This window comes from Balaenoptera borealis (assembly GCF_965194805.1).
Source record: "Balaenoptera borealis genome assembly, chromosome: 1".
In the NCBI taxonomy this organism is placed as follows: domain Eukaryota; kingdom Metazoa; phylum Chordata; class Mammalia; order Artiodactyla; family Balaenopteridae; genus Balaenoptera; species Balaenoptera borealis.
Window position 1 is genome coordinate 48,294,219 of NC_138860.1, and position 12,170 is coordinate 48,306,388.

General features: G+C 44.8%; 1 protein-coding gene across 3 annotated transcripts in view; it reads left to right on the top strand.

The window, feature by feature from the left end:
• RGS8 (regulator of G protein signaling 8) overlaps positions 1-12,170 on the top strand; it is a 135,847-nt gene that overhangs the window by 63,662 nt on the left and 60,015 nt on the right. The gene's annotated exons all lie outside the window — the stretch shown is intronic.

The window sequence follows — 12,170 nt, forward strand, 5'->3', positions numbered from 1 at the left end:
GCTTCCATGTCCTGGCTATTGTAAATAGAGCTGCAATGAACATTGGGGTGCATGTGTCTTTTTGAATTATGGTTTTCTCAGGGTGTATGCCCAGTAGTGGGATTTCTGGGTCGTATGGTAATTCTATTTTTAGTTTTTTAAGGAACCTCTATACTGTTCTCCATAGTGGTTGTATCAATTTACATTCCCACCAACACTGCAAGAGGGTTCCCTTTTCTCCACACCTTCTCCAGCATTTATTGTTTGTAGATTTTTTGATGATGGCCATTCTGACAGGTGTGAGGTGATACCTCATTGTAGTTTTGATTTGCATTTCTCTAATGATTAGTGATGTTGAGCATCCTTTCATGTGTTTGTTGGCAATCTGTATATCTTCTTTGGAGAAATGTCTGTTTAGGTCATCTGCCCATTTTTGGATTGGGCTGTTTGTTTTTTTGATATTGAGCTGCATGAGCTGCTTGTAAATTTTGGAGATTAATCCTTTGTCAGTTGCTTCATTTGAATATTTTCTTGCATCCTGAGGCTTGTCTTTTGGTCTGGTTTATGGTTTCCTTTGCTGTGCAAAAGCTTTTAAGTTTCATTAGGTCCCATTTGTTTATTTTTGTTTTTATTTCCATTTCTCTAGGAGGTGGGTCAAAAAGGATTTGTTTGCTGTGATTCATGTCATAGAGTCAGCACATATTTAATTAGCAATCACTCTACATCTAGGGATTGAGGACTTACCAGTGATCAAGACACACAGAATTCCTCCCTTCTTGGAGCTTTCTGTCTCATGGGGGAGGCAGACAATAAACAAGTCAACCAACATTGTAATTTCAGATAGTGGTAAGTTCTTGGAAGAAAATACAACAGGAAAGGGACTCAAGAGTAACAGTGGGTGGGGGGCACTGGTTGAGATAGGGTGGTCCGTCAGGGCAGGTCTCTCTCTCAGAGTTGCTGAAATACCAGACTTTTAGTGATTTTAATGTCAGGAAACTCCCGTCTGGGGTGTTGTCAATGAAACGAGCTGGAGAGCTGATTCCATCTGTGTGCTGAGGTCAGAGGTATCATTTTATTTCACCGATTTCAGTTCAGAGTCATTGACACGTAAAGGGAAGGAGACACTGTTGGTTTCAGGAAGAAAGATGGGCCTGACTCTTTTCCATAGGGAAGTTATTGATGTTGCCAGTAGCCTTTTCTGCGCCCAACCATCCTCCCCCCAACCTCAGCCTCAGCTTTCTCCTTCGGTTGAGGGTAAATTTGAGCATGATTTTCACTTTCTTATACCAATACATCACGTGGCCCTCATTTAACTATATACAACTGTATATATTTAGTTATTCAAAGAAAAAAATGCACCAGGCATTTTCTCAGCACTTATAGAGTCTTCCTAATTCTGTACAAGTGAGTGTCCTGGGTCACAGAGCTAGTAATAGTAATGAGAGCTACTCAGAGTGACTGCCTACTATGGGCCAGGGGCAGAGAAAGTGTTTTACCAAATATTCACTCCAGTTTTCCTGGGGGGCAAGCATGAGCATGCTCATTATATATTGGAGGAAGTTGACTTTGGAGAGATAAAAAGACTTAGCCGAGTCACTCAAGTACTAAGCTTAATCTTCTGCCTGACCCCAAACCACATTCATTTTCCATTAAACTATGATCATTTCTAAGGTGAAAGCAGATGGTGGCCTGGAACCTCTGTTATCTGAGGAATGAAAGAGTAGCAGGGCCAGAATTCAAACTCAGGTCCCCAGGTTGCCTCGCATTGAAGTGCATGGGCCATGGGGGTCACACAGATTTAGGTTTAAACCCAGGCTGCAGAACTTTCTAGCAGTAGGACTATGGGCAATTTCTGCAGCCTTTCTGATTCTTGATTTTCTGGTCTATAAGTGGGCATGATAAATACCTACCTCAAAGGATTATTTGGGAGAGTTGTATAATGTATATTCCAGGTTTAGAGCAATTTTGGTACATATGAATACATTCTAGCTATTATTATTCTGTTTCACTATGGCAGACCCTAATATTGCCAGCCTACAGCTACTCCCCCCTTGCTTGCAAAGAAAACCATGATTCCTGTATAGCTCTCAGGCAACCAAGGTCCCTGGCAGGCTTGTCCCCCTCACCATCCCTGGTAGGTAGTTCATAAGTGTTCTCAGCCAGAGGTTTTCAGATGTGGTCCCAGGATGAGCGGCATCAGCATCGCCTGGGAACTTGTTATAAATGCACAATTTCAGGCCCCACACCAGATCTATTGAATCAAAGGCTCAGGGTAGAGCCCAGCAGTCTGTTTTAACAAACCCTCTGGATGACTCCGATCTGGGCTAAAGCTTAAAAACCACTGATCTAAAGCAACTGTGTTAATCTTATTCCCCTTTCCAGTAATTGAGTTAAGCATGGACATTTGACTCAGTCTTGATCTCTAGGGCTAGAGAAGTGACTTAGGGAGGGGAAGAGCACTAAAGTTGTCTTTGCCAATTTAAAGAGCTGCATGGGAATAACTGCCTTCTTTGCAGGATGCTATTTGTTGTGTCTGTGACACCTGGTCCTATTCCTATTGCTTTGAAACTCTGGGAAGGTGTTTTCTAAGAAAGGCAGAGCAGAAAGGTAGAAAACACTGGGATCTCTGTTGATGCTGCTGAACTGCTGAATTAGCCAACCTCCAGACTTCCTCTTATGTGCGGTACTGAAATTATTGATATTTAAGTCATTTTCAGTTGGGTTTTCTCATTTGCAGCTGAAAGCAAGCTCACTGATATTCCCACGTAACAGTTGTCTCTTATGTAAGCCAGTGCTCTTTGGAATGTAGAAAGATTATGGTGCACTGAAAATGTGGGCTTTAATCACGGAAATTATTTATTTTCGTTTTCTCTAAAGCTATCTATATTTATTTAGTTTTATAGGTGGTGGTGGGACAAAGCATCTGTTTCTTGTTTCCTTTAGATTCTGAATGAGCCAAGAAGATGCCAAACACCTGGATGAAAGGACACTAAATTTCTCATGTGTGTGCAATGATCTGGATGTTTGGCTTCTGAAAATGAAACATCTGGAGCACGAAGCAATGTTTTCACTTTTCAGAAATATTTTGGTATTATGTAGAAACCATTATTAAGCAAAACCAGGAATAAAGAATTTACATAAGAAATAGGATCACCCAAGGGCATCCCTGGCAAGCTGTCCTGACCATATAGCAATTCATTCATTCGTTTTTTTCATCATTCAAAAGAATTGAATATGTGCCATGTTCAGGACATCGTGTGATAGGGATGTAATTATTACTTCATAGGTAAAAATGAAGTCGTGGACTTAAAGACAGTCTTTGTCTTCCAGGAGCATACAGTTAAGTGTGAGCAACTGGTATAATAAAATACGTAAGTTGACGTGGTAGAGGTTGGTAAGGTGTTAGTGTGGGTACAGAGAAGGGAGCTGCCATTCATTAGTTATTAAACACACATTCATTGTGTGTTTGATGACACTAGATGCTGTTTCAGGTTTTGGGGTACAGCTATGGTTCCTACTTTCATGGAGTTATCAATCTAATGGGAAAGATGTGGATGTATAAACACACAAATAAATATACAATTATAAATTCAGGTACTGTGACGAAAGAAAAGGACTGTGTTATCAGAGAGAGTAAGTGGGGTGATGAGTAAGTGGGGTGATGTAATTTATATACTTTGGGGGGGTGGTCTGGAAAGGACTGTCTGAGGTTATGACATTTAAACTGAGACCTGAAGTGTGAGTGGGAGAGAGCATGATTAAGTTTGGGAGGATGAGGGGGAGAAAAGGTTAGAAAAATCATCTTACAGGAAGTGACACTAGAGTTGAGTCTCAGAAGTCAAATTGGTGTGGTAGAAAATGTCTGTATTTGCGCATATAAAGAAGACTATAAGGAATATACTGAAAATGCTAACAGGATGTTATCTGTGGGCAATGGGATTATATATACTTTTAGTTTTCTTGTTTCTGTCTTTCTTTACCATATTTTCTGGTGCTTTTTTAAAAATAATAAAACGTTACTTTAAAAAAGTAAGGAAGGAGGGATAAATGGTTGTTTTCGTACAGGCGATGCTGGGTTGAGATTGGGGTGTATGTATATGGCTGGGCAAGGTAGTATGGCCAGGCAACAGGCTGGAATATTTAAAGAATTGCTAGCCACCAATAGCTTCTTACAACCGCAGCATGGCATTGGGGGTGGAGAGTGAGACATGGGACAGCAAAGTAGTCAGGAGGTCAGATCAGGAAGGACATTGTGTCATCAGGAAGAGTTTCAAGTCCATCCAATTATCACTGGGGAGTAACGTAATCAGATCTGTATTTTAGAGACACCCCCCCTGGTGACAGTGTGGAGATATGTAGGACACCTGCAGCCATCAAGGTGAGCAATATCCGGTGGGGCAGGGAAATGTTGTCTTTTTAAAGCAACCCATTCAGTGAAGTGACCTGAGGTTTATTCTCAGCTATTCTCCATGGCTTGCTGGTAAATCTGGCAGTTCTTGTCTGTACAGACCAATACGGCTGAGTTGACTGATTAAAACATTAATTTCAAATGATTAATTTGACCAGTCTGATGCCAAATAACTGGGTGGGTGCAATTGTTTCTTTCAGCTGTTTATTTCCCTGTAGTACAGACCCAGTCTCCCTTTATCATGGTCTTCACCATGGTTCCCTTGTGGATCTTGAGAGGACGGGAGTACCTGTCCTTTTCCTATCTTAGTGAGAGATCACAATGAGGTAACGTCTGTAGAATGATTGATTTCCTCAGACACAAAAACCGCTGAAATATAAACTGTCATTATTATTTGCTCTGATACCAACTTTTTGTGCAGGTTTTAATTTTGTCTGTTCATTTTAACCAAATTTGAAGTCTCCATGACTACAATAGAAGAACAGAAGGAAAAGAATGCTTCTCTGTTGGAACATCCTAAATGGTATCATTTATTGTAAAATGTGGATATTTTAAAGGATGCCCACATTTTAGAAAGGTGTAAATGCTGTTCATATGGTGTTCCAAGCCAGGAACACTTTTATGTTCTAGCTGTGGGTGATAACGTGAAAACCTTGAAAAGATATATCAATAAGGACTCTAGAAACAGACTAAAAAGATAGCAGGATTTCATGGTAGAATTCAGATGGAACAAGATATGTTTATTTAGCTTCTAGGGCAAGGTCTGACTCTCTGAGACCTGAGTAATAAGGTCAAGTGTGGCCATGAATTGACGTCCAAGTAGTTTACACATTCTGAACACCTGAGTAAAACTTTTGGGAAAAACTGTCATGTTTTCATGGACCCTTCATGGGTGTATGGTTAGCCTTTACAGCGTGATTAGGATATGATAATAAGTTAGCACCCTTTTTCAAGAGACAATGAGTGTGTTTGAGGCTTTGCAGTTAGATTTGAGTTCCAGCTCTGCCACTGACTCTCCGAGTGACCTTGGACAAGTCCCTTAACATTTCAGACTCACCTGTTTAGTGGGAGTAACAAAGGCCACCTTGCAGGGTAATTGTAGGGGAGTAAAGAAGATAATATTTATAAAGCGCCTGGTATTTGATAAGCTCTTTAATTGTTACCCTTACTGTTTTTATTATGTGCACTCTTAAATAGCAGAGAGCTGTGCTTGCAGTTACTCAAGAATTTTGATTTCTAAACATAAAACAAATGAGAATCACTAGGGTGATGGGAAACAAAGGAGGAAAATAGGGATTGGCATGGTGGAAAGCCCAAGTTAGGATTTCTTGGCGCTCAGGGAGCTGAGATCCCAGGTCCTGTGCAGCATCTGGGAATTTGGGGAATTTAGCCAACATCTGGGGCCAGCATATCCCCGGCTGTTGATGCCAATGCCAAGTGCTTGGCACACAGAGATTAGGGTGAAGCTAGGCTGTGGCCATCACTTAGCTAGGTGGTCCCAGAGCTCAAGCCAATGCTGGCTGACCCTGGTCCACTGAGCAGCTGTCTTGATATTTGTCACTGGTGTGTGTCCCCAGCCACTGCTCAGTCCTCCTTTCCTCCCTCCTGGGTCTTGTCCTAGTCAGGTGTTCCGCTTCCAGTCAGGTACCCAGCCTGTGTCCTATTTTGGTTCTCAGCTTAAGGAGAGCAAAACTCCGCAAAGGTGAGGTATTTGCTAAAAAAGGTGGGACCTGTGTTATTTTGAAAAAGACTCTCAGAAACTGAAAGAATGACATTTTAGTGGCAGAATGATAGGCAACAGGTTGATGTTTGGGGTCGGGGGCTTTGTCTGGCATTTGTGATTGGGATACGTCATCATGCACTGGCTACGCATTCTGCTCAGAAGGCCAGTCCCTTGCCAAATGTAGTGTTTTTAATAGTGTTCCTCTTACTTGGAGGACGTAAATAATCAGGGGAGTGGCTCAGTGCAGGGGCGGTATTGGTTCATCACCTGTTCCCTTCCCGCCGGATGCAATGACATTACTTGCAGAGCAAGGTGCTTGTATGATGCCCTACTGCCTTGTCCGTCGGCTCAATTCAGGAATCCCAAGCAAGGGAGTTTCTGCCGGTGTCTCTGCACTTCCTGCCTTGGGACCCACACCTGTGGTTGCCTTAACGATGCCTTTGGCTTTTTGGGCGCCTGGTGCTCTGTACTGTCATGAGGTGCTGGGAATACGTCTAGAGAGGGGGGCAACGAGTACTCCATAAACATGGAAAATGCTACAGTAGGAGGTTTATTTTCAGAGACTTTGTCGATTTCCATGACAATGTGGAAATAATGTTACTACTGCCTACATTTTCAGGATCACTTCCTGGTTTTCAGGCCCTGTGTTAAGCACTCTTCATGATGTACTGGGCACCTGTTGTTTTTGTTGGACCCGCATTCCTCCTAGTCTCTGGTAACAGCGCTTGACTTTCCTCTTGGGAACCACCCAGCCCCTAGAACATGTAACCTTAGGGGCCTGTTTTATTTGCCTCCCCTTTACTCCACTGGTGAAGGAGGGATTCTCTCCAGAGCGTTATGGGGGTGGATGGACACATGACTCCTGACACTGGACAGATGAGATTGACAGAAGTTTATGAGTCACATGCTCTCGCAGGCTGGGGGAGGAGGACAGCACAGGCCACACAGGGTCACATGGGGGCTGCATGTGGGAAGAAAGGGAACAAGCAGAGGCTGTGGGAGGCAAACTTTGTAGTATCAGGAGTTTGGGGTGCCCCCTGGTTTCCACATGAGGATGTGATTGGGTTGTTTGAATAATTCCATGAGCTGGCAGGGAACTGAAACTAGCTACTCAGGGATAGGCAGGACTTGCACTTGGTCTGTTTGATAAGGAGGGTCCTTTGACTAGGGGGCCCTATTTGCAGGAGCAGAGAGGGAGGAGAATTTGTGGTTAGGCCATTCGAGACCCTCCCAGTTTTCCCCAGATGTCAAGGCACACATGATACTGGGTCTGAATTTTAGGCTTTATACCACACCTGTAAATCCACATTCTGTGCCCTTCACTGGTAACAAGGATGGGTGTATGACCTGTGCTAGACCCATCAGGCTCTCTCTTGGAAATACAAAACTTGAGTTGAGTGAAACAAGATGGGAACAATGAATGGAGTTGATGAATCCCAATAGGGCTGCCCTGAGGAAATTGTTCCTTTCTGTAACCTGGAATCTTGGTGTTTCACTGCCTTTTCCGGGACCTGAGCGTTCATTTTTTTCTCTTGAGCCTAGGCACTATCTTGTTAGTTAAGTTGTCCAGAGTTGGATTGTTGTAGATGTTTCCTATTGATTGGATACCACGACCCTAAGGGATACGTGATTTTTGTTATCCTTTTTTAAAGTTGAGGAAACTGAGGCAAAGGAATGTTAAGGTTGCCTGAGCTCGCAGAGCAAGTAAGGGGCAGTGGTGAGATTTGAAAAAATAAGAATTAACTTGACAATAGTTTGCAACTCAGTATCTTTTTCTTTAAGACTGGGAATAGGTAGCTTGTCAGAATTTTAAATCCCAAGTGGGCAGGGGAGTGCCAGTGAGATACAGTGTTATCCAGTGCCAACACCTGGTCATCCCATGGTATGTCATCCAGTCTTTGGCCCTATGGAGTAACTTACAGTTCACCAAGAGCTAAGGAAATGCAGTCCCTGGATTCTAAAGGTGATTAGGTGTGCCACATTGATGTGGAGATTGTAATGAGAGAGAGAAAGGTCATCGTCTTCTACTGGCTTGGGTGGGTTTGAGCCAAGCATATATTCTGTCCCAAGTGGGAAGGGTGTGCACGCGTGTGTGCGTGTGTGTGTGCACACGCATGTGTACGTGCTTCATAGTTCAGATTCTTGAGTTTTTTTCCTCACTAAGCACTTAGGCCTGGCCTTTGGTGAGCAGAGAGAGACGCGCTGAGGAGAACGAAATTGGTTATAATGGAAATGATGAGCGCCTAGGTTTTCCCACTAAGATATAAGACCCATAAAATTAGGGAAGTGAGAGAAAACTGGACAATATCCTATAAAGGATAAAAACCCCTGCACACACATAAAAGCACATTGGCAGAAGTAGGAGGAAAATCAGGAAAAAGAAGAGACACTAAACCCAAAGAAAGAAAGGGAGGAGAAGGAGTGCGGTTAGGTCCCTCTTTCTTTCTAGGTCAAAGGGTGCTGGCTGTCCCAGCGTTCCGCACAGGCGGGTCCTTCTTTCCCCTCTGCTCCGCCTGTGTGGAGCTGCTTAGGGAAGCTGTGTATCAGCGAGCAGATGCTGGGAGCAGCAGCGTCCCCTTGGATGTTCAGAGGCCGTCACTTCAGGACACACGGCTCTGGGGCATGGGGAGAGAACCGGTGGTAGCCCTGAGCCTTGCTCTCCACTGGGCCCCCAACTGACCCCCCAGAGTTTGCAGTCTGTGCTTCTTAACCGGGTCTGAGGGCCTTGGTGCAGAAGGACACAATGGGCCTCTGTCTGGAGCCAGTCGGGTGGCAGGAGAGATGGAGCTGTGCTAAGGCACGTGGAGCTAAAATTATCCTGTCCGTATTTCTGCAGCTGAAAGACACATACTGTGAAAGTCATGGGTATTATGCTGTCAGTCCATGGATGGCTTCACACCCCTTGTCTGAGCCATGATTTCATCTCAGGGGTGGGGAAGCCCAGGCACGCCTCCTTGGAGACGGCTGCTCTTCAGTGCGGGGCTGACAGTGGCTGTGAGCCACGTCTGTCTCTCCTTCATGCATCTCCTTGAAGGATGCCTTGGGGCCCAGGCCAGGGTTTCCTTTCCAGTACCACCTGGGAGGTAGTATGGGCAGAAAGTCTTTTGTCAGGTCGCCTTGTGCAGGGAGGAGGCCAGAGTGGACGACACACAGAGTGCAAAGCTTTTGCAGTTGATCACGCCACTAACGAGTACTTCTTCCCAAGTGTTGCTGCTGCCGGAGTTAGACTGCCTTCGGTGAATCCCAGCTGCACTACTTACAAGCCCCGTAACCTTGGCTTAACCTCTCAAGCCTTGCTTTTATCACTGGACAATGAGAAACTTACTTCATAGGTGGTTGTGATGATCAAAAGAAATAATCCACGTAAAAAGCTTAGAATGATGCTGGCGTAAAGTGTCTAATAATATACATGTTCCTTATTGATGATGATGATGTCCAGATAGTTGTCTTAGGTGCCTCAGCCCTTGGACTTTTCCTGGCCACAGCATGGAGATCATCTGATCCCAAGTTAGGGGGTTATTGGAATGATTATCCTGGTGGTGTTGGTGGGGGGAAGGGGAAGACAGGAAAAGGAATAAGGATGGTTGACAAATATTAAAATCAAGTGATTGATGCTTCTGGGCACACGCTATCCTGCTTTGTTCAAAGCCAATCTCAGATGGCCAATGTTCTTAGAAAGCTGGTTCAAACCACAGTGGCTGCAGTTTCTTAGTGGGCAGAAGGCCATGTTCCTCAGCTGGACCAGCTCTGAGCACCGCGAAGTAGAAGGCTGTCTTTGCCTCTGCAGCCTCCTTCCTTGAGGCCCCTTTTTTACAACGGTAGTATCCTCAAAGCCACATGGGGTTGTCCTGTTCTTTTCTTGTTCTTACCAATACCTGGTTTTAGAACAGGATCTGAAACAAATTCACACTGAGATGTAAATGATGGACAGTCTAAAGTGTTACCTCTTCAGGGGAATTTGGTTTTTGAAATAAAATATACTTAACTCCCACATTAATTTTAAGAGTGGGGAAGGCATTCTGGGGGTATCAGGTCCTCCTACTTAGGTGGTTAATTACTTGCTCAATCTCGGTGTTCAAATCTCCACCTGCTCAGTTTAGCAGGTGGCATGGTTAGCACCAGTTGTACAGGGGAGTCAGAGTCTTTACAAGATGTATTTTTTTAAAATAAATTTATTTATTTTATTTATTTTTGGCTGCCGTGCGCGGGCTTTCTCTAGTTGCGGCGAGCGGGGACTACTCTTCGTTGCGGTGCGCGGGCTTCTCATTGCAGTGGCTTCTCTTGTTGTGGAGCATGGGCTCTAGGTGCACAAGCTTCAGTAGTTGTGGCATGTGGGCTCAGTAGTTGTGACTCGCGGGCTCTAGAGCGCAGGCTCAGTAGTTGCGGCGCATGGGCTTAGTTGCTCTGTGGCATGTGAGATCTTCCTGGACCAGGGCTTGAGCCCGTGTCCCCTACGTTGGCAGGCAGATTCTTAACCACTGAGCCACCAGGGAAGCCCCTACAAGATGTATTTTTGAAAAGTTTCTCAGGGACACTAGGGCACTGAATCTCCTGCCCTCTCTCCCTCCCTTTCTCCTAAAACTCTTCAGTTATAGGAGAAACTATAAAGTAGGTGGCTGCTCTTCCCTTGCTGAGTGATGCTTTACAAGAGGCATTTCTGGGAACTTGAAACCCATGGCAAGAATTGGAAGGGTACGCCAGCTCCCTTATACACAGCCTTGTCTTGAGAGGAACTTCAGGGACTTCCCTGGTGGTGCAGTGGTTAAGACTCTGAGCTCCCAATGCAGGGGTCTGAGTTCGATCCCTGGTCAGGGAACTAGATCCCACATGCATGCTGCAACTAAGAGTTTGCATGCCACAACTAAGGAGCCCACCTGCTGCAACTAAGGACCCAGTGAGCTGCAATTGAGGGGCCCGCCTGCCACAACTCAGACCCAGTGCAACCAAATAAATAAATAAAATATTAAAAAAAAAGGAACTTACTCTCCCTTGTCCTTTTATTTATGTTGTCGATGCTTGTTCACGATGCAGATATTTACTCTTACCTTAGTACTGATTCTATGAGTATTAGGGGATCATTTCTCAGGCTTTTGCTTCATGCTCATGCACATCAATACTGAATGTCCTAGATAGAGTAGTTTTTTAAAAAAACCGTGATACAGAGTAAGAATATACCTAATGTATGTGTCATTTCACATAACAGTTCTTACTTTTACTATGTGTAAAATATGTTGTTTGACCTTTGAAACGAGTTCACTGATTCCCTAGGTCACCTGCAGTGAGGAGGCACCTACCTTGCACATGTACAAGCGAGCCTGTGTTCTGAGTGCCTCTGACCTTGGTGCTGATAATGACCAGGTAAGCCTGGCTGGAGGTGCCTTCTGAGAATGCCTCACTCATCGCTAACAGGAGGCGACCCTCTCTCCCACAACACACCAAGGACAGCTTGGGGCCCAGATGCTCTCCCAGCAGTGGGGGCAGTTGAGGGGTGTGTCTGGGATTCACACACTGCAAGTGACACACACATAATCCACCTTACCAATTCCTCTTGCCATCGTGGAAATGGCAGCGAGGGAGTGGAAAAGAATCTGTTTTTGTTTTTTTTTTTTAATTTTTACACTTTATTTATTTATTATTTTTGGCTGTGTTGGGTCTTCGTTTCTGTGCGAGGGCTTTCTCTAGCCGCGGCAAGTGGGGGCCACTCTTCATCGCGGTGCGCGGGCCTCTCATTATCGCGGCCTCTCTTGTTGCGGAGCACAGGCTCCAGACGCGCAGGCTCAGTAGTTGTGGCTCACGGGCCCAGTTGCTCCGCGGCATGTGGGATCTTCCCAGACCAGGGCTCGAACCTGTGTCCCCTGCATTGGCAGGTAGACTCTCAACCACTGCGCCACCAGGGAAGCCCCAAGAATCTGTTTTAATAGGAGAATCTGGGTGAAGGGTTAGTGTTATGGATTCACACTTTTGTCCCACTTCACATGTGGGTCCAACATGACTCTTGTCCTCTCACCTGCTTTTCCCAAGTTGACACACTTGACTTCCATGGATGACTGAACTGGGGAA